This window comes from Schistocerca gregaria, chromosome 8 (genome assembly GCF_023897955.1).
Source record: "Schistocerca gregaria isolate iqSchGreg1 chromosome 8, iqSchGreg1.2, whole genome shotgun sequence".
In the NCBI taxonomy this organism is placed as follows: Eukaryota; Metazoa; Arthropoda; class Insecta; order Orthoptera; family Acrididae; genus Schistocerca; species Schistocerca gregaria.
In genome coordinates, this window is record NC_064927.1 from 293,369,327 (window position 1) to 293,391,313 (window position 21,987).

The 21,987-nt window shown below is 38.9% G+C and overlaps 1 protein-coding gene across 1 annotated transcript in view; it reads left to right on the top strand.

The window, feature by feature from the left end:
- Positions 1-21,987, top strand: part of LOC126284161 (uncharacterized) — a 440,490-nt gene that overhangs the window by 147,709 nt on the left and 270,794 nt on the right. The gene's annotated exons all lie outside the window — the stretch shown is intronic.

Below are 21,987 nucleotides of genomic sequence, written 5' to 3' on the forward strand. Positions count from 1 at the left end.
GAGCGGGAAGAATTTGGAGAAGTAATGAACACTGGAGTGTGATAGGCAGTGGTTGTGGTATAGAAAGAACAAAGGAAATAATTGCTGTGTGAGAGAAAAAGAGAGACACAGTGGCCGTGGAGCAGACTCGACAGTGAGAGAACAGTGCTAGAAGAGTGAAAGAGAGAGTGCCAGTGGGAGAGGATTTAAGAGGAGAAGGAAGTGAAAGTTGCTTGTTAAAAAGAGCGCGATTATGTTCCAATGCCAATATTTTTGGGTAAATTTTTAAAGGTGCTGAGAAAGGTAGAATGAGGCAGCTGGTACCCCACTTTTCAGTCAATCTTTTAATGAAGAGGAGCGTATCCATCTTCCTTGAGCTCCGATAGGAGCATTTCTACGCTGCTCTCATTAGGTTGGACATGTGGCATCTAGATAACTCAAATAATTACAGAGTTATTAAAAGATTGAAGTCGATTAAAATGGTAATAAATTTTACAAATTTAAGGCTTTTGTGGCCACTTCTTGACAAACCGCTCATTGGCATCTGATGATTTTACTGACGTTTCGCCAACACGATTGGCTATCATTGTCAAAGGCGAATAGCTTCAACAAGACAGAGGAAAGCCCTAAGGTAAACGGATCCTGGTTTCCCTTACTGCAGCGAATGACCGTCGCAGGTAGCAAGAGGAGAATCGCACCGGAAATGACCGCGGAGAAGCCCTAGGACGAAGACGTGCCAGGTACATATAGTCAGCGGCCGCGAGCTCGGCCCCAGCTCACCATTGGCAAAGGAGGGTGAAGCTTCAATCGTGCTGGCGAAACGTCAGTAAAATCATCAGATGAACGTCGGCCGAAGAATCCGAGACAGAAGCCAATAGGCAGTTTGATAATCAATTTTGTCTGATTTCGGAAGTGTCCTGTCAGATTTGATTTTTCCTTGCGCTGTTGAAAAGATCACATTTTTTGTTTGATCAGAAAAAGGTTGTTTCATTTTTTAGACATACTAGTCCAAAGATAATAAAGTAGTTCGAAAACGTTTCGACTGCTATTACAAGTAAAGAATGCGTAGACTTTTTGAATATGCACTTCTGAAAATGATGTAAAAGTTATTAAAGCTATCATTATTTTTTATTTTCTTAGAGTAAAAGTTAATTGGCGCCGCTTTTGGTTTTTATAAATGTTTATCTAATAATTAAGATTGTTTCTCTCAATTTTTGAAATTCACAACACTTTTCACCATTTAGGAAGATAAAATCTTTTCAAGTGTGAATATCCAGCATTTTTACATTAAACAATTGAAAACGAAGAAAAGTGGAAATTTGATTCTAACTGTAGGTTTGATGGATGTTCAACTGACATTTCAGTGCAGTGTAACGTTGATTTTGCAGATAACTCTGCACGTCTCCTGACCGTATATTACCATTCTTTCTGAGACCCCAGATTCCTGCATCGATTCTTTTCTAGTCCAATTTTGAACTAGTAAAGTCAAAATCTGCAGTTTTTTTGACTGCTTTGAAAATAGCATTATTTTCTTTCTCTTCTTTAAATAGCAACTTAACGATATAAGCAGTGAGGACATGCGTTACGTGTGCTAATTGTTTGATAATCTTATCGATCAAATATGCCGGCAGCAGTATTTTTAAATGCAGTTGCTTCTTGAGTTTCACTTATCCTTGTTTTTGGGTAATGGCGGGGATCTGTGACAGACATACTTTAAAATTGAGTAGTACTTTCAATAGCAGTTAGGCGATTGCGATTGATGTACTTCCCCAGCTTCATCTTCTGACTATGGTGAAGCTGTCTTCCAGTGCAATGCCCATTTTTCTCCACGTTGAGCTCATTTTCTGATGTGGTTTAATATTGTTCTTTATTTGATCATTTTCAGCAAGACATTGTTTTATTAGTTCGATTAAGTAATTGTTACTGATGTGATGAAAATTATTTTATGTTTTGAATTTTTTTTTAGGTGCAAATGTTGTCTGGTGAGATGTAGAATTAGATTCAAAACATGTGCTACACTGCACTGAAATGTTGAATGGAGCATCCATCAAACTACAGTTTGCTTCTACCTTCCAGTTGACTTAGTTTTCAACTGTTATAAAAAAAATGCTGAATTTTTCAACCTAGTAAAAAATGCGTGTTAATAGATCTTGAAAAGTGTTGTGATGAGTTCCATTATGGAGAGAAAAAACTTAAATGAACAAATAAACATTTCCTAAAGGCAATGCAGAGCGAATGAATTACTGTTTTATGAAAATTAAAAGCAACTAAGAATAGCTCTAACAGTTCATTTTCAAATGTATGTATTAAAATAGTCTACAAATTCCATGCTTGCAATAAATCAAAGCATGCTTCTGAACTTCTTCATTATTAGTTTGTCTCAAAAATTAAAGAACAAAGAGAGTTCTTAGAAATAGTTAAAAGAAAAACAAAATCTAAGAGGACCTTTAATATATATCCTCTTGAAAATCAGACAACATAGATGTATAATTTTTTTAATAGATTGTACTCATGGATATTAAAGTAATTATTTGAGTAATCAAGATGCTGCCTGGTCAGTCTTATGATATTCTGGCTGGCTGCAAATGAGAAAAAAAAAATCAGTATCAGAAAGTCGTTCTGTCATAAGATGCAAACTTCCAGAACATTACCCAAATTTGATGTGGTAAAATTTATGAGCTAGTTTTTAGGTTTTCAAAGTTGAGCAGAAGTTTCAGCCTGAGAGTCCTTTTGGAGAAAGAGTAAAGTAAACTAGGTGATCTATTTGTATCTGTTGTGATGTAGATAAACTGGCCTTTACAAGGGTGCTGCTATTGGCTATAGCTCTCATCTTGTAAAAATTTTTATCAATATTGTAAAGGGTCGAATGGTATCTTACACGCCACCGGACACTGAATGACCCTTATGTACCGTTAAGCATTTCTTATGTTGCAATTTAATGAATCATGAGAATCGTGATTGAAACCTCTTGAATAACCCATTATGCAAATGGCTTTATAGTATTTTGTTCCCTTAGTTTTACATCAATCTCAATAGTGGCTATTTGGCGAATGTGTATTCGAGGCGATCCATGCTGACGAAACGGGCGATGAACGGGTCAGCAGGCTTGCCCCAAACAAGATTACAATACATGATATGGTGGAATTTCCTGACGATAAATTATTAAACTCATCGTGATTAATGGCCTAGCATCTGACAACTACTCTGTAACTAATAGACTCCATTACTAAGTGTATACTGATGAAGTTGATGTAGTTCAAAAAAGTTTCAAATGTGTGTGAAATCTTATGGGACTTAACTGCTATGGTCATCAGTCCCTAAGCTTACACATTACTTAACCTAAATTATCCTGAGGACACACACACACACACACACACACACACACACAACACACACACACACACACACACACACACACACACACACACACACACACACGTCTGAGGGAGGGCTCGAACCTCCGCCGGGACCAGCCGCACAGTCCATGACTGCAGCACCTTACACCGCTCGACTATTCCCGCGCGGCAGATTTTTAAGTCATGCTTGTCCTCGCCATCTTTGTTCATAGAAATGTAATCTTTTCTGCCAAGCTTTTGTCTGCTTGTATGATCATTACAATAAAACTCTCATGAACAGAACTCTTCTTTGCAGCATAGACTCCCAGTTAAGGTTGGTAATAGTGTGTGTGTGTCTTCCTTTCACTTCTTTTTTTGCTTTGTTTTGTTTTTTGTCAGTGTAGTCGCTTGCTCCAAATTAGTTTTCTTTAAAGTACACATCCAACTTCTGCGTAGGGAAGTCAACATTACAAACTTTTCACTTTCAGTAGATATGTGGAATCTGTCTAATTAGTGAGCAATAGTTTCTGCTTGTGAATGAGCAAAAGTTTGTGTTTATTATTTTCTTTGATTTCTGTATGCAAGAAGGTTTTAATTTGCATTTAATATATTTGCACTTTTTTAAGCTGACGATATTTTAAAATATGGACTCCATTTGTGAAAACAGAGGCATTCAAAAACTGCAAGCCTTCTTAGATATTCATAATGTCAGCAAGTCTTCTACAACAGATTAAAAAAAAAAAAAAATCAAATGTGTGTGAAATCTTATGCGGTTTAACTGCTAAGGTCATCAGTCCCTAAGCTTACACACTACTTAACCTAAATTATCCTAAGGACAAACACACACACACACCCGTGCCAGAGGGAGGACTCGAACCTAAGCCGGGACCAGCCGCACAGTCCATGACTGCAGCACCCTAGACCGCTTGGCTAATCCCACTCGGCAGCTGATGCAGTGCCCCTTCTTTGCTGTGGTACTGTAATCACATCCCCCCCCCCCTCCGCCCGGTCCTATCAACCGTTTCCATTATTTTTTTTTTCTTTCCCTTCATCCCCGTGCAGTGGTTCACCGTGCTATTTTTTCCTCATTGCAGATAAGAAATAAAACGGTTTGCCGTTGCTATTATTCTGCTTTACGTTTAAGGCTTTTGAAGTGAACCAAAGTGGATATCAAAAGGATAGGCTAATAGGAGATGATGCTGTATTCGTCACAGTAGAGAAACTCAAATCCACGGAGATAGAAGTTGCAGCTGCATGCGAGATCGTTTGTATAAGGAAAACATGATCTATCCTCCAACAAACTGTAGGAATACTTACAGTTTTGTAAATGATGAATGTGACAAAACATATTGTGAAACGATGCTAAATGCTTTCACTGTAACTACCAACAATGGATAGTTCAGAAGCCCATTCACGAGGGAAATGTTTGATGTAGTTGCAACATATAGAACTGATCTCTTTCGGGATGTGTGTGTTGAAACATGCATCAGGGATCAAGAGGCAGTCCCAGCAACAATGATTACCACATTTCAAAGGTCAAATAAAACAATAACAAAGAATGACATGTTCAGTAACATGATTAAACAGCAGTAGTGCCATATCACAAGGAGAACTTGAAACCTTTGGATCGGCATGAGCATGTTGAGGAACTGACAAGGGGAGGCTGCCAATTGTGAAATTCAAGTTCGATTCATACTGCGCATAATAAAAGCTCATGGCCAGAGGTGTAATGTGGCAAAGCACCAAGATGCACTTCTCAGCCGTTGTCGAGAAAATCGACAGTTAAAAGAAACCATTGCGGATCGCTCTCTAATTGTACCGCCTCCATTCTTCCGTTTTTTTTAACAGGGTGTACCAAAGCTCTCCCGTCCGCACTGATTTTCGACGATGTTATAAGTTGCGCTAGAGACCGCATCTACCTTCTTTCGAAGTTAGCAGCCAATTACGCTTTATGCGGCGGCTCGTTTCGGCCCATTCATCATGTGGCCTTCGAGTGTAACGAGCGAGTAACGGAGTTTATATTTCATACCTGCCGCAGCAAATTTGTGTTCATGGGGTCTCTATTCTAATTCGAAGGTTTGGCTCACGCTATACGTATTCGTTTCGGAATACCGTTTCTACGTCTTCCGTTAACTATATGTGGTTAACATTATGAAGACAATTAATAACATTTGTAAAAAAAAACTTTGTTTGCGGAAAACATAATGATGTTCGAAGTCACCAGTTTTTCCACGACAAACTATTTTCAACAACTTATTATATGCATAATTGTTGCAAGTGATTGTCGGGAATTATATGAATTACAAAAAACAAACACTAAAAAAAGAAGTTGCATGGCGCGAGACTCGATCCGGCGACCTTCGGATTACGAAGCCGAGCGCTTACCGCTGCGCCACGACGCTGTAGAAACTTATTAATCGTAGAGAGTATTTCACCGCAATGGTTTCTTTTAACTGTCGATTCTCTCGACTACAGCTGAGAAGTGCATCTTGGTGCTTTGCCACATTACACCTCTGGCCATGAGCTTTTATTATGCGCAGTATGAATCGAATCTGAATTTCACAATTGGCGGCCTCCCGTAATGAGAAAAAAAAATTACAAAACACTGGGCAAATATGTATCTAGTAAATAGCACATGATGGGATAGACCCTCCATGATAGACAGTCTGCACAGAGAAACAGCGACCACTGCACTACAGGTGTAAAATAAAACACATAGAGGGAGATGGTAAATGTAACCCATTTACCTTAGAGAAGGGCAATGCTCTAAAGCCTGTGATTACCACCGTAGAGCTGTCTAACGGAGAGACCTCCACAAAATGTAACTACTGTTCATATGTAAAGGAAGTCCGTGGCACCAAAGTTCATGTCTAGACATTCATGGATGGCACAGGAACTGTAACTGTGAGGAGAGAAGCAAAAGCAGAAATGTTGAATCTTCAAATTTTTTTGTTGCAAATAAAGATACAGGAGTAGAGCTCCAAGTTCATTCTTGCAATAGTGCAAAGGGGAATGATAAAGAATTAGAGTTGGAGAGATCTTAGGGTACTTGTTCTGCTTCCTTAATAATCAGTTAAACTATATGTTTTAAATGCATTTTACTTGTTAGTTTTCTGTGTACGAAGTAGTTAACATTATATGAAAAAACTCCTACACACAAAATTGGTTGGCAATGATTCAAAGGTAACTAGATGGGTATTTGTCTCATTATTTGTACTCCCAAAGTCTGCTTGAATGGTGTATATTGCGAAAACTGTTTGTTACAGCACTTGAATGTTCCTCCATAAAAAAGCCTTGTTATCTTCTTAGAACCTCTCTCCCTGCTCTTTCGCTAAAAAACTATTATCCTTTCCCTTAATTTATCATCGCCTAACAGAAAACTACTGCCATCGTTCATAGCTAGTAACTCTGCTTTGAGGTCACTTTCTTCTCTTGTCTGCGGAACTCTCCTGTCCTAGTGATTTTGCGCGCTGGTAGTACAGAGTTATTTTTGTTGCTTGCTGACCTGGCATTTCAGTGACAAAATCAGACTGCTGGTTATGCATGCACCCCAGCTCCTCTGAATATATTTTGGAAATACAAATCTCTCCCTCTCGTGCCCCCTTTTCTTTACCTGATTCAATGTCTTCCTTACTTACAACCGAGTGTCATCTGGAGCTCCATATTGGAAAAAAGCAGCGTCGAATCCTTGATTTTAAGCATTCCTCGGCAATGGTTTGCTTTCTGTCTCCAACAGCGCCACATGACAGTCCCATTTTCTTTCGTTCTCTTCCATATGTAAGAATAACCTTCATAGTGGCAACATGGCTTACTACGAATGGTCACTAAAACTTCCGTATCGGAAGTGTTGTGACAAAAATAAAAAAGTTGCATAATGTCAACTCCACAACAACTAGAGTGGTACTAAGACTGTTTGTTTACACTATCGGCTATAGTGGTAGAGGCAGTCTATTGGGGCGTAGTTCGGCCGTGGCTGGGTAGCAGGTAGTGTAGAGCAATTATGACGGTCTGGACGCAGGTAAGCTGCGACACAAAGGGACCAATTGTTGGGTGCAGATTTCTGGTTGGGCACAAATTTCACTTGGCGCAGTTTTCATGAACTCCTAAACAATGACGGGAAATTCTTCGTTTTGGCTGGGGAAATAAATACAGACCTATTTATCCTCCCATTCCCTCTCTAGGCCAGTTGTGTAGGTCTTGTTACCTCTGTTCTGCCCACCGTAGCTGAAGGTTCAGCATCATCAGAGAAAAGCCGTACTCTCCGGCCGAATGAAAAGAACGAGAAGACTGTCACATTGGAATGTAAGTATTAATTCACTCCTCTCAATATGTGTATGTGTAATTTTTGTGAATACTTACGATTTTTCTTTTTTGCAACAGCACGGCAGTGCTCTGATGCAGCAGTGGCTGATAAGTTGGAGCCGGACATGTTCATTGCACAATCACTCATCAAACTGCAGCAACACCCAGTTGGGTTTTCTGATTTATCATATCAGCCAAACAAGCTTCCAGTATCTGCAGCACCACCGCAGCATTCCTCAATAGACCTATCTCTTATATGGGACTAGAAGATACATCTAAATGGTTGCAGTGTATTCCTGTTTGCCACTACATATAATTTGACTGCCAGTGGTCCGAAACTTACAGTTATAAACATAAAAGCGAATAGTGACTGTCGTTTAGTAAAAGAAATCGAGAAGGTGAAACGTGTTAAAGTGCAGTGTATATGGTTTCAGTGGGGCTATTTCTTTGGCATGATGGAGTACATTGTTTCTTAGATGATGAGCGAATATGATCCATTCTGTACTCATATTGACTGCTTTGTCTTTAGCCAGAAGGTATCATTGTGGATGTTTATACAACTCCAATATTTCAGGTAACATTTGGAAATGTGGCCGTTTATTTAAAGCATTTTAATTTTAATAAATAATATGGCCTAGAAAGTGCATTACACATTGCAGTAGCCGGATTGTCACTGTTAATCGTGTGTCTTTTGGGTTTTCAATGACTGTAATCTATCTGTGTGAATAGTGCGTGAATTAGTGAGTCAGAAGAATGTATAAATTCCTGCAGTACCAAAATCCCCTCCAATCCTCTCCATAAGTATTAAATCTATAATAGTTGAATTTACGAATGGAATACCTCAATGTATTGCTGTCCCTATAACTTTGGCGTGATACAGGCTAAATTTAAGGTAAACAAAAAACAATATTATTTATGAAATATTGCTAAAAAGAATGACTGATATTTTAGCTGTTGTGATTGACAATATACATAAACATATAATAATAAATAATACATGTCCCAGTCACATAAACAAGATCACTGTTGAGTGCAATAACTACTCACAGACACTAGGTGTCAGCACTAGCGGTGCAGGTTATATGCAGCATGTCAGGGGCATGGAAAACAGAGCAGTCATTGTAATGGATAAATAGTATCAATGCGTTTGTCGCTGTAATGCAGAAATGGAACTATTTATCTGATGTTGAAAAGGGCATGATCTTTGGCTTTCGGACACAGGGTGGGGAAGCATTTCTAAAATGGCGAAGTTTGTAAATTGGTCACATGCCACTGTGGTTAAAGTATGCTGTCCGTGGCAAAATGGCACTAGCCAAAACCGGTGCTGAGGCTACTGTAGTGTACCATGGACCATAGGGGGAATGATGGCTGCAGAGATGTGTACGGGTGAATAGATATCCATCTATCGAGCATCTGACAGACGACATGAAGCAGGCAGCTACCAACAGTGTGTCCTCAACAATCATTTAGTGAATGTTGCTGGGTATAGGCCTCCACAGAAATATGTGGTGTAAGCACTTATGCTGACTGCTGTTCATTGGTGATACAGGCTGGAATTTGCATACCAATACCTCAACTGGACATCCAATGTGTGATAGTTTTTTCATGTTTTATGCCCCATCGGACAGATAGTTTTCGGAGCAGATGACACGTACCAACAGCACAGTGCGATGTGTCACACAGGTCACGCTGCACATGCATAGTTCGAGACACACCAAGTTGGCTTTACCATACTCCCCTGGCACCCCTCCCAGATTTTAATCCAATCTAGAATCTGTGGACCCCTCGCTCCGGCTGTTGCACTATGGATCCTCAGCTGTGACACCTAGCACAGTTGGCCACAGTACTAGGATTGACATGCCCCCACATCCCTATTGGTAGCTTCGAGAACCTCTCACAGCAGTTCATGCTGCAAAAGGTGGTTATCGCGTATTTGAATATTTCCTGCAAAATTGTTTTATTTCCCCAACTCTATTATCTCATTCAAATGCAAATTAAAAGTTTGCAGCGGAATGGCCAGTGTGATTGGGTTTGGGATATTAAGGTACAGGCTTTTGAAAATAGGAACTGGAGAAATACATATGAGACAGAAAAATAATTACTTGTTTATTCACAATATATATTTCTTTTGTAATTTTCTGTATGTGTTCATATACACAATTTTCTTTGTAGCAAAAAGTATTAAAACCGTATGTCTAGAGATAAGACATTTCTTATACTAATAATGATTCGCAGGATTATAATAAAACTAATATACTTTATGTATACACTAAAAAGATTATATACAGGATGGAGAAAAATTTTGTCACAAATTTGTAACCGTGGATAGCTGATTCCATTTGGAACCAAAGTTACTAATGTTGTGTATGTCGACCACGCACAATTCTTAAACTACGGAAACTTGGCGCCATGCACTCCCATTAGCAATGGCAACAGGGCAATCCTACAGCCAAATCGGAGCATGTGGCATCAAGTTTACGTAGTTTAAAAATGGTGCGTTGTCAACCTATATAACAGTAGTAATTTTGGTTCCTACTGGCATCAGGTATCCAGGGTTAAAATTTCTTTACACAATTTTTCTCCACCCTATATAGTGCATTTCCATCGTGCTGTGTTGCAGTTTTCAATTGATACAATATTACAGTGATACTTTTTTGAGACAGTTAATATTTTTTGCAATGTTTTTCTTTGACAATAGAGACTATATTTACAGGGGAACCAAATAAAATAATGATAATATCCACTCTTTCCATCACCTTAGTAAATGGTTAACAGTATGGGATGGTCTTCATTCTGTCCTTGTCCTCACAAATCAACCATTCATTATCATGACACAGCTGACCAATTTTCAGTTAAGATACAATGTGTGCCACATGGTCTCACAGTTGAATGCTTACTTGGTGCGTGAATGGGTATTCTTTGTAATATGTCACTCAAGTAAGCCATTGAGTTAGCATGGTGCACACCCTGCCTCACACAATCCATACTTTTCATGTGCTTTTGGGCGGCGCCTGTGTCTGCATGGTGTGTGTCCAGTTATTTATTTATTTACTTTTAATCTGAAGCCTGCAAACTCCACAATGTGCCATCACTTTCTGTCATTAATTAGGCCAATAACCTTATTGTTTGCAGGTGTTATGCCAAAGTTTTATTGGTTGCATATCCAGATTTGGCTAGTGACGCCTTATTTCTTTGTGTGGTTCGCTGCCCTTCACCAAACGCATGCTTTCCAAATAAACTAAACTTGGGATCTGTGAAATGAGTTTTTGCGTATGAGTAGTGAAAGTGCTACATCTGTAGTTGGGATATGTCCAGTATGCACATGCATTCATAAAGGGGTTTCATTAATTCCCTAAAAACCATAACTATCTCCACAGGACTGAAGAAATTGCAGTTTAAAATTTGGCCTGATATTTCAATCCCTTTGGTGATACTGCATATTCCTAGGGGTTACCATGAATTTTGCAGGGCTTTCTCAAATTCTCCATTGTCTTTGCGAATATTTCATTGCTCAAATATTTTAAAAAAAAAATTATTTTTTTCAAAGTCATATATTGTGGAAGGCCTCTCAACAGTGTTTGTCGGTGTATTTGTTGAACCAGCATGACTGATTGAAGGATACAAAGCAGGTGACTCTAAATCAGTTTAATCTCCAACTAAATCCAATGCTTGAAGTTCCTAAAGTCCTTTCCATATCTCTCTTTATCCCCTGGCATTGTCACGAACTTGGGAAGGGAACCACTGCTGATCTAGTCACTCTCAAATTAGTGGCAGGTCACTGTGTGCATCATGCAAACTATCAGGATATGCCAGTTCTGTTTCCATGACACATCCTTCACCAGAATCACCAGCCATTTCCAGTAATTTATGTAATTCGATGATGTCTTAATTGGACAGCCATTGAAACCCTCCAGTCAGTAGAGATTGTTGGGTGGCATGCTCATGTAATTTGGTTACATCTAGGTACAAAATATAACTAAAATCGTCAGATGTTTTTGTGTTTTTTTCCGACTCTTTTGCGGGTTACTTGCCTTGGTGTGCCTATAAACTCATTGGCAAAGTCCCCTACGAATCCTACATTTGAAAAAGAGCAGCATATCGATGTGAGCTAATAGTTCAAAGTTGACTTGTGTTTCTTTCAGCATGGCATCCCACAAAAACCCAGGCATAGTTTAATAGAAGGCAAGGTCCATTGTGTATATGATAAAGCATACATTCTGGAATGTACGGGTGTGTCCATGTAGTCTTGCATAACCCATTAAATTAGAGGTGTTGAATTCCTGCCATTCACTGCGTGCCTATACCCAGAATCCATTATGGCATTGCCTGTAAGATTACTGGTGAATTCGGTAATGGGGTTTTGTTCAGTCTCCCCAACGCATCCAGTTATGTGGGAAGACCCACATCTTAGTGAAGGGCTTACGCTTTGCATCATCAGAATGTACAGCTGTAATGAGATGCATGTTCTCCCGAGGAATTGTCTTTGCAAGTTTTTGAAGCAATGCGTGCATAAAACATAACAAGTCTTGGTGATTCGGTTGGAGTTTTCAATGCAGTCAGGCAGGACAGTAACAAAGCTGAGATCTACTAACTACTTAAAAAGAAAGTGAGCATTATACTCGCTCAAGATGTTAAAGAAAATGGGTACATGTCATGGTAGCCAATCTTTAAAGTTGCACACTTTATGTGCTTTGCTTTTGAAGCTGTGGAGGCATCTGTGTGGAGTTTCCACATTTATGTTTAACAACAGACAACAAATGTGACAGTTAAATGTTTCCTTGTTTGATTTGTCATTCTCCAACAGTTTGATGGCAGAAATGTCTGCGTGATAAACCACAACACGCTTTGCAATTTGTGAAATCTCAGAGAGCAACCATCTCGCAGGACTTATCCCCACTGATTGAGTTTTGAGCCATACGAGCGCACAACTCGATACGCTGCTGCATATTGTATGTGTTCTCTGAAGGCATATGAGAAGCTGTGGGGTCACCCTTACAATGCACCACACGAGTAGATGCCTCAAATTTGGCGTATACTACAAGAGGCAAAGCTCCTCATGGTGGGAGTTCTTCTACTCTAAGAACGTTTGCCTCAGTAGGCATATCCACACATCTTGGTTCCTGACATTTAGCAATGTACCAGATGCTTTACTAAATGCTCACTCTAAGTAAATATGTTGAGACACCCAGGACATAAATGTCATACACCACAATGTTTCGTCAGTTGGGAGGCAGGATACGTTTCTGATACAGGCATAGTGTTGTATCTCCGCTGGTAGAGAAGCAACAAATTTATGAGTTTGTGATGCTGAGTGGTTACTTCGAAAACATAGAATGGTCTACGAATTGATACTTGAATATGAACTCTTGTGTAGCTGCATTCGTCCTGTCAGATTTAGGTACATCCTAAAGATTAAGAGGGAAATGGGTATCATCTAAGGTTCAACACCCACAAACATAAAACATTTGGTTCCTAGTTGAACAGTCAGCATGTCATGTGACTAGGGCCTCCCATTGAGTAGACCGTTCCCCGGGTGCAAGTCTTTCTATTTGACGCCACTTCTTCGATTTGCATGTCGATGGGGATGAAATGATGATGATGATTAAGACAATACAACACCCAATCTCTGAGCGGAGAAAATCTCTAACCCAGCCGGGAATCGTACCCGGGCCCTCAGGACTGACGTTCTGTCGCGTTGACCACTCAGCTATGGGGGGAGGGGCGGACAAGCCAGAAGTGACCAAGCAAAGCAGAATTCGTGTCTTTATTTTGGACATTAAGATGGCTCTTTTATTTAGGTATATCCTCTTGATCCTCTGGAAGTAGGCTATAGCTCGACTGTCCATTTAATGGATCAAAAACATGAGAATATATGTCGAGGTGAAATAGATGGCTTGTCTTCCCTGCATTTCAGAAAACTGGCATTGTTGAATACTAAAATATTTGTAACCATTCAGTGATTACAGTGCCCACAATACAACACCATCCCCCCCCCCCCCCCCTTTCACCCCCATCCAAAGTATAGATCATGCTTTTCTTCTCAGCACATTTACCACAATCATTGGGAGGTTTGAGCGAGTTATGAGCATAACACTGCACCACACTTGTTGGTGAGATACCATGGATTGTTAAATATTTTGAGGCATACCCTTTCCAGAACAGATATACACTCAAAAAGGAAAAGAATCGGATCTCAGTAGCCCTTAGTAGAGTTCTTTATGTGATCATATGTAGTCCTATCCGCAAATGCACCTGAAACCATAGAGTAATTTAAATCTGGCATGCAACTAACAAGAGCTCGGTGAGATGGCCTGGAGCGAGGTGAAGTATGATGTCATGGTGATAGTGATGGTGGAGGTGTTGCTGTTTGGCCAAGTTCCAATTTGGAGGGTCAGATGGTTATGCAGAAAAAATTTAACGTAGGAGATAAATACCATATGTGACGATTCCAAAATACCTGTTGAAATATGCAGACAGAAATAATTTTCTGGCACTAACGAAGATTTCATCAATGTCTGTGGGTCCATTCCAAACTCATATTGTGATCAAGTGGTTGGAATTTAGTTGTTATAATGATTGCAGCCCTTAAATTAGCAAGGTATCCATCTCATTATTTCAGATTCCTAGAAACAAAATAACATGTGATAAACATTCTATGCAAATGTAGATTATTGGTGCTGTTCTATTTTAATTACTACTTGCACGAACCTCCATTATCATTTGAAGTCACCCCAATGAAGTCTTGCATTGAGAATGGTAATGGAAAGTCGTCATTATGTTCTAGGATGTTAGCTGCACCCTCAACCCATTTCAACCTCTGAATGTCCTCATCCAAACCACCTTGTGTGCAAGTGTGTAATTAATGTAGGTGTATTTATGTATTAGTTTGTCAATGACTTGGGTAATTCCCCATGGAGTTTGGGAGTGGCACCAGCATGAATTTGACTGTCTCATCATGTCCAATGTGAGGGACTGTGACATCGGCATTGACCTGCTGATATGTCTCGATAAAATCCAAACCACCTGTACTCAGAGAAAAAAAAAAAAAACATGATACTTAGGTGATATATCACAGGTGTAATGCATATATCTTGGAAACAATCAGTGGACTGCACTTGACCATGGTTGATAATTCACAGAAAGAGCTCTGATGTGCCTGCTTCCATCAGTGACTGTCACCTGAAAAAAATAATTATTTCATAGCTATTTGTGAACGCACACCCACATTGTTTTTCAACACATACCTGCAGACTCGTCACCAGTCAAATGAGGGCTCACTTTGTCACTGAACTGGTGGCACCAGTGTTTCGTAACAACTGGTATCAGCAGTTAGACTAACACTGAAGTTAACACAAACTGTGTGATGCGTTCTGTATTCACTGAGGTGACAAAAGTCATGGAATGCTTCCTAATGCACTGTTGACCTCTTTTAGCCCATCATAGGGCAGTAACGCAATGTGGCATGGTCTCAACATGTTGTAAGTCCCATGCTGCCATACTGCCTCTACAGCCATCCATAATTGCAAAAGTGTTGCTGGCACAGGACGCTGTGAACAAATTGACCTCTCAATTATGCCCCATAAATGTTTGATGGGATTCATGTCTGGTGATTTAGGTGGCCAAATCATTCACTCAAATTGTCCAGAATGTTCTTCAAAAGAGTCATGAATAATTGTGGCCCAGTGACATGGTGCATTGTCATACATAAAAATTCCATAACTGTTAGGGAACATGTCCATGAATGGCTGCAAATGATCTCCAAGTAGCCAAACACAATGATTTTTAGTAAATGAGAGGTTCACTTGGACCGGAGGATCAATCCATTCCATGAAACATCAGCCTCACAATTATGGAGCAATCAACAGCTTGCACATTGCCTTATCTACAACTTGTGTTCATGGCTTTGTGGGGTCTGCACCAGACTCTAGCAACACCATCAACTCCTACCAACTGAAATCGGGACTCATCTCACCATGTAACATTTTTTCAGACGTCTAGGGTCCAACAGATAAGGTCACATTCCCAGAAGTGGCATTGCAGGCTATGTGCTGCTAACAGAAGCACTCACTTAAGTCTTCGGCTGTCATAGCCCTTTAATGCCAAATTTTGCTGCACTGTCCTAATGGATACATTTGTTGTACATCCCACATTTATTTCAGTAGTTATTTCACACAGGTTAGTCTGTCTGTTAGCACTGATAACTATACGCAAACATCGCTGCTGTCAGTTGTGAAGTGAACACAGTCAGCCACCGTGTTGTCTGTGATGAGAGATAATGCCATATTTTGAAGTCTCAGCACGCTCTTGTCTCTGTGTCTCAGTATGTTGAATTCGCTAACGATTTCCAAAATGGAATGTCCCAAGTGCCTAGCCTCAACTACCATTTCATGCGCAAAGTCTAAGAGTTCCCATCAAGTGGCCATAAACATGTCTCATTCTCATGAACCACTTGAGTACAAATGACAGCTCCAGCAATGCACTGCCCTTTTATGCCATGTGTACTTGATACTACCATCATCTGTATTGTGCATACCACTATCCTGTGTCTTTTGTAACCTCAGTATTGTCAGTTGGTGGGGAGGAAAACTGGATGCACCCACATCAAGGTTCTGTGTGTTGGCAGGATCAAATCCAACCAGTAGCGTACTTCCTGCCATTTTATAAGCTAATAATAAGAAAATATATATCATATATATTGGTCCTCAAGAGGCAGCATTACTTAAGCTGCAGCGTCAGGTTTATATGTCACTTAAATGACACTAACCACCAGCAATGGTGCAGATTAAGCTATCTACAGCCGGTATGCAGGTCACAGTCTGTATAAAGCTGTGGTTGTGGCAATAGGATAGTCGGAGTGCTGTCGCTGGTGCTTCCACTGATGAGAGAATGGTAACATCTTGTGGTCTGACACACTTTGCTAGCACTTGGCTAATGGTGGGTGTGGTGCGCCACATCCGCTGATGCCACTGTGATAACAAGTGAATTGCTCACTGCCACCAGATGGGTGCTTTCATAATATATGCAGTTTACATGTTTACTCATGTGTCCATGCAGCATTGCATTATTATAAAAGGCCGGGAGCAACGGAAATGTCACCTGTGTGGATGTACGTAGGAAGTGAACACAATGAAGAAAGTATTGTTTGCAGATGATGAACTTAACTAAATCAATGAATAATTTCACAGGAGTTTTTGTACTGAGCTACACACATCAGCACATGGAAACAGTCTGGAAGGGATCATTGCTGGATCCAATTCTGTGTTTGAAAGACGTCTAAAAAATTATCTCCTATTGTAGAGAAACAGCATAGGCAAGATGTGTGGACAAAACTACATACTTGTGTGAATAAATCTTTGCCTCCAAACATGTTACAACCTGGTGGAGGAGGACGATGAACTGAACGAAAGAAAAAAAATCCAAAGTTCTTAAAAATCTTAACCAACTTACATAAAATTGTACATTATCTTAAGTGCACTTAAAACCTTTTTTTTCTTATTCCTCATACATTTGCTTTAGTTGCTGAGTAGGCAGACAATTCTAAGATACCAGATTCCATATAGAAGCATTCTTGTATATTTTACGCATTGACAGATCTTCTCATGGCCATTGACGTAAATGATTGTGTGTGTGTTATCAAAGATTTGGAGCAATGTTACCCTATCTTTTCAAGCCACTCTAGGATCATCCCCATGTTTTGCATGAGAACTGCATGTTAACTATAATACAGTCATTACAGAAGCCGTCGGTGTCACTGTTGATGTTTGCACTCTGAGGTGTAATTGTGGAAGGTCTTGGATGCTGGACAATTTATACAACTCACTGCATAATTCCAGTGTATGGTGAGTAAGTAATCATGGATTCATGAAGTAATAATGTGTATGCTGCACTGTCTTTTGGGAATTTTTCTTGAAGAGTCAGATTCTATACGGGTGTCTGTAGGCACCAATTTCACACTTTCATTTTGTGTTGAAATTTATCATGATGATGGACGCCAATTCTTTAAATTTCTGTGGGCTTAGCATGCATCTAAATCCATTATCAGTCTTATAGGAAAAAAGGGCAAACGTTCCATACACGTTGTACAAAAGTCTACACGTTATACAATAGTCGGTACATATTTTTGCTCCACTCAAGATATAAACTGTTGCCTGGGTAAAATTCAAGTAGACTTCAGCAGTGGTTAGTTTACGGCTGTTAAATACAGTTGAATCCTTTGTCAACGTGCCTTTCTGTTGGGCGATAAAATTAACAAATGTAGTTCTAATTGTGATTGTCTTAATAGCCCATGTCTGTCTGGATGTAGTCGGTAGAATTTGATATTCAAAAAATTCCCATGAAGGGAATGTTAATATCAGTTAAATACCATGAGTTCCGCACCTTAAACAGTTTCAAATGCTCCTCCTCTGTTAATGAGATAGGAGGAATTTCCCAAATCAATTTCTGCAACACAGTTTTATTCTCTTTGTGACTAAGCTCTGTTTCACTTCATACCAGAATTGGTTCTTATTCAGTGCTCATGATGACAATTTTCGTATGCTCAAAACATCCCAAAAGCATCTAGAGTCAACACACAAACTAAAGTGATGGAAATCACATATCGATCCACATGTGAATCTTTGTGCATTTTGAAATCCACTAAAGCCTGAAGTTGAAGTGGGAATGTATGTTTTAATGGTCAGTGTAATTCCAACTTTTGTTGTACAGCTAATCTTGATGCCAAAAAATTTCTACCTTATTTTTTGAAATAGAAAAGTGGAAGTGTTACATGTAACTTTTGATGTTGATACAAGGGCTTCTCTTGTCTCACAAATTTTTTCTCCAGTTATGGGAAACTATTGCTTGGAATTCTTAAAGCATCCCATGTTTAATGAGAATCCTAATCTCTCTATAATTATTATTATTATTATTATTATTATTATTGGTTTGGTCTGTTAAAGGACCACATGAAATAACTTCTGTATTCTTTCTTTTCTTCTTTCTTTCTTTCTTTCTTTCTTTCTTTTTCATTTTTTCCCTATGTTCTCTCTTTCTTCTGCCCATATTGTTCCTGCTTTTTTTTTTTCTTTGTTTTCTCTTGGAAGCCCATGAAATCTTTTACACTTGCTTTGAACATCAATTTCTCTCAGGTCTGTTCTAATTTGTTTTATACACATCATTGATGTTTCGGGATTTTTGTCAAAGAAGTTAAGACTTACTTTTGTTATTCTTTTTTCATCCAGTCTTTTCAGGTGTTCATAGAATGCAACTCTTCTCTTCCTCATTGTGTCTGATATTCACTCTTATCTTTTCATAAGTTTCTTTGTTACTTTGTAATTTACATTTCCCATTCTCATATTTTGGTCCAAAGATTTTCCTGATTATTTTCCTTTTCTTCTTTCCTACTTCACCTGATTGTTTGGCTGGATTCATCGAAAGGCATTCTGGTTTAATGACAGTATTGTAGTGCCGAAGTTGTCCATTTACAGAAGTAGATTGTTTGTTATACAGGTTTTTTGTTAGTTGAAAAGCCACCTCTATTTTCCTTGTCCTTGTTAGTTTAGCTTCTTTGTCTAAAGCATTTGGTTGTATTATTTCACCTACATATTTAAATTTTGTAGCTTTTTTTTAATTCTGCTGTAATCAGTTTCCATATATTTTGGAGCTTACTTCACATCTGTCACGTACTCTTTTTTTTTTTTTTTTCTCGATAGATATATGTAGGCCTGCTTTTGAAGCTCTCTCTTGTAGCAGCTTTACTGCCTTGCTCCATCTACTATAGATTCAGCAAAAATAACAAGATCATCTGCTAAAGTCAGACAGTCAAAACTCAGATTGTCCCCTTTTCTGCCAACTGTGATTCTTCTAATTCCTTCTTTTTCTTCTTCTTGTTCTTCTTCTTCTTCTTCTTCTTCTGCTACTGCTGCTCTTTTCCTCCATTTCCTGGTTACCTTTTCTGGCACACAATTGCACACCAGTGGGGGCAGTCCAGCTCCCTGCTTAGGCATAAGCCTATTTCAATCTCAAAAGCCTAGGTGGTTTAGCCTAAAAATTTAATTTTGCGATTTGTGGTTGTTAGTATGTCTTTTATGATTGTCACTGATTTGTTGTCAGTTCCAAACTCTTTTAGGGTGTTGAATGTTTTCCTGTTAATTGAATCATGTGCTTTTTCGAAGCCTGCAAATGTTATATACATGATATAGATCTTGTTCTTCTATACCAGGTTACGAGTTTCGGATTTAAAATTTGTGCCATGCAGGATCGTCCTTTTCTAAAATCTCCATGATACTTTCCAAATTGCAGATCCAGTTGGTTTTCCAGCCTATTTTGTAGTGAGTTGGAAAGAATTTTGTAAGTCATTGGAATGAGGGATATTCCTCTATAGTTGTTGGGGTGAATTTTATCTCATTTTTTGTGGATTGCATGAGAATCAATGCTTTTTTCCAGTCTCCTGGTATGGCTTCAGTTTCCCAGATTTTTTTAAAGACTCCGTGTAGCTTCTTGACTGTTCCTGCACATCCGATTTTCCACATTTCAGCAGTTACTGAATCTACTCCAAGGCCTTATCATTCTTCAGACCTTTAATGATATTCTGGATTTCAACCATGCTGGACGGTTCTGACTTTGTTTGAGCATATCCTGGATTTTGTTGTAGAAAATTTCCTCTTGGTTCCTCACAATTTAACAGCTTATTGAAATAGCTTGCTAATGTTTCATAGTTTTCTTTGTTGATTAGGGCTAATTTTCTGTCTTCATTCTTTTAGTACAAGGTAGGTAGCTGGTATGTTTGGAGGCTGCGTTTAAAAGTTTTATAGAAGTTCCTAATATTGTTCTTTTGGAAGTCTTCTTTAATTAGTGCTAGCTGGTTTCCTTCAAACTTCGTTTTAACTGCTCTTGTCATTTTTGATGTTTGTCCTTTGTTGTTCGAAGCTTTCTTTTTGTGGAGGACCATTTCTGCCAAGCTTGTTTTCTAAGTAGTAATGCTTTTTCCACTGTTCATTCCACCATCAATGGCTGTTTGCATTTTTTGAATGGTGCTATTTCAAAGGCTGTGTTGACTAATTTTGTTTTAATCTTCTTTCAGTCTTCTGAATCTCTATTTAACCATTATTAAAATTCTTTTTACTCCACTTTCAAAGCTTCTGTGTCTATTTTATGAACCCCATGTCCCTGTCTTAGAATCCTTGTTTGTGGAATTAATTTCATTTTTATTGAGGTTAGATAGTGATCTCTTTCCTCATTTGCACCCTTTCTAACTTTCAAATTCATGATTTCTTTTTGATTGTTAAAAGATTGCTACATAGTCAATTTGAAATTCTACTGGGTTTGTATTAGGTGATTTCAGACTTTCCTGTTTCCTTAGTAGTTTCTTAAGATTTGTGGACTTTAATGTGAGGTTAAAGCCTCTGTGTAGTTCTATTAGTCTTTCCCCATTTTTATTTGTTCCTTTGTGTGCTGGATAGTTTCCAACAGTTTTCGTGAACTTCCTTTCTTTTCTAACCTGCGCATTCAATGGGACCTTTTATAGTTCATGTTCTGTTCCAACATGACAGTTTATTAAGGTGCAATCTTTATTTGCACATCGCAGAGTAAGATTTGAGAGCCTTTCACTTTGGGAATAAAAATCCATAATTGAATTTACTATTGTTCTGTTTACAATGAACCCTGTTCCTAGATGTGGTGTACCTTTTCCCATCTGATTCCAGCCTTTCTTTCCTTGAGAATCCTACATCCCTCTGATTCTATGATGTCTCCATCAGTGACTATATTTTATGGTGGCAAAGAAGTACTTTCTTTTTGTTCTTAATTTACATGTAGGTAGGGCTTTCAGAGCATTTTGTGTCCTTTACATTGCATGCTGTTCCGAGTTCTCCAGAATCTGATGACCCAGCTGTCCAACATTCTGTGATGGAGTATTTCCTTTTAAGGTTATCTATTGGGATAGTTCCATTTGGAGAATTTTCCATCATGGATAAGCTACTTGATATCCCTGTTCGTGGGGTTGAGTGTCCCAGAACCCTTTTCAGCTGCCTCTTACATGGGGCACAGATGCTTTTTTAGCTTTTATGTTGTCCACAAAAGCAGGGTTGCCTCTTCCACAAGGTGTACCATACTGGCGATCTTCATTCCATCTTCACTGTCATTGAAGTATTCGCTGTTTTTCTGGCAAGGTGCCCTCATGGGATACTATCACTGGGCAGGTAAACCAAGGTTTTTTTAAAGAGAAGTTACTCCTCCCTCTCCTTTTCCAACTGGGCTTGAGACCAGTTACGGTGGAGTAATTATTATTGTTGTTATTATTATTGTATGTCATAGAAGCAAAATGTTTGTGGGAGATATATTCCTGACAAGTGATTTACTCGCCATATTGAACTGGGTCTGTTAATTTAATGGT